Source organism: Triticum dicoccoides, chromosome 7B, assembly GCF_002162155.2.
Source record: "Triticum dicoccoides isolate Atlit2015 ecotype Zavitan chromosome 7B, WEW_v2.0, whole genome shotgun sequence".
NCBI classification, from domain to species: domain Eukaryota; kingdom Viridiplantae; phylum Streptophyta; class Magnoliopsida; order Poales; family Poaceae; genus Triticum; species Triticum dicoccoides.
Genome location: NC_041393.1, coordinates 197,901,176 through 197,902,885, shown reverse-complemented (window position 1 = coordinate 197,902,885; position 1,710 = coordinate 197,901,176). Strand labels below are relative to the sequence as shown.

Sequence of the window (1,710 nt, the reverse complement as noted above, 5' to 3'; positions counted from 1 at the left end):
CTCTCTCTCTCTCTCTCTCTACACAGGGCCGCACGCGCCTACGGGGCATGGCCATGGCCGTCGCCCGAGCACGAGCTCCGGCGGCGGGTCAATGGGTGCTTGCGGTGGCCTCGTCCAGGCGGCTTGTTCTCATACCTCGCTCTCCAATTTTCCCCTCCCAAATTTGAGTCGAGCGACTCAGACAGCACGACTAGCCGTAGACTAGTCTCTCGACCACTCGACTCATCGAATTAGTCTACACGAGATTCGCAATCAACACCACATTTGCGATTCATGGACTAGTCCATCGACTAGTCCTTCAACTCGTAATCAGTGTCTAGGATTGAGGAGTAATGCCCTTGCCCTCATCTAACCACCGGTAAGGATGCGAGCAGAGCAGATAGAGATGCTCAACGATGAGTGTCTGTACATGAATATGGAGTGAATAACGACCAAATTGTTATGGATGCAACTTACGCTGCGTTTGGATGTCCGTATTGGGCCGTCGAATTGGATTTGGTATTGGTCTAACTCCAATACAAACGTTTGGATGTACTTTGAAACAACACTCTGAAACGGAAACGAATACGCGGGCGTTTTCGCTCGCACGCACCCACCCATCGCGCCAATACAGAGGCCTGGACCTCCGATTTCTCCTGAATTGCCTCGCTCCCGCAAAACAAAACGCTTCGGGCTATCTTTCTCCCTCCACCACGAGACAGAAGGGTTCGAGAGAGCAGAGCGGCGCCCTGGCAGATCAACGGTGGCGCCCTGGCAGATCCACCACGGCGGCGTAGGTATGGTGCCCGCCTTCCGTTCCCTATTTCCTCTTCCGCTGTCCCTTCCACTCCTCCGATGCTGACCCTTCCCGTTCTCTCCGCCCCTGCTCGCCGCGGCCAGATCGCATCTGATGCAAACGGCGGCAGTGCCCTCCGGCGCCCACCCTTCCTTTCCTTCCCAGCCGTGCGGTGGCCCACTGCCGGTGCACATCTCCTCTCCCTTGGACCACCTCCTGACCCGCCCCTCCTTCTCTGGCTCCAGCCGGCCCCTTCTTCCTCCACCCTTCTTCCCTAGCTCCAAGCAGCCAGCTCTGTTTCTTTTTCTTCCCAGTCCTTTTGTCAATGATTTGCTGACCACTGATGCCTCTTATTGCAGGTTGGATTTGGAACTATGTGTCGTTGAGAATTTGAGACACCTGTTTAAACTAGATGTGTTGCACTTTGTTGGTGTAATTTTTGTTTGTTTTTGTGTCAATATTATATGATGTCATCCTAGATTTCTAGAATATTTGATGATAATTTTTACTATATAATCATCCAATTATAGTCATACAACTACTGTTTACTGTTTTAATGCATATACTAATGTTGCTATGCAATTCCAGTGTTTGACATCCAAACACGATACTGTATTGAAACCTCAGGACGATTCCGTGAGCCAATTCAATATACATCCAAACAACCGAATTTGTATTCATGTCCATTACAGTTTCCTGGCTGAATTGGAATTGAAACCAATACAATACAGAGGCCTCCAATACAGACATCCAAATGCAGCGTTATCTCTATTGCATAGCCCAAGGGGAATATATACATAGCTAAAGGTCCTCATATGGTAGTAGACCGTGGGCCACCCTATCAGAGCCACCCATCCCATGCTCAAGATCCGTGCAGAAAACACATCCTGTCAGTGTGCAGCTAATTTATATTATCTCCTAACTGTCATCACTTA

The 1,710-nt window shown here is 49.8% G+C and overlaps 1 protein-coding gene across 1 annotated transcript in view; it reads right to left on the bottom strand.

Moving 5' to 3' along the window:
* Nucleotides 1-1,710, bottom strand: part of LOC119340334 (alanine--tRNA ligase-like) — a 12,834-nt gene that overhangs the window by 5,526 nt on the left and 5,598 nt on the right. The window lies entirely within an intron of this gene.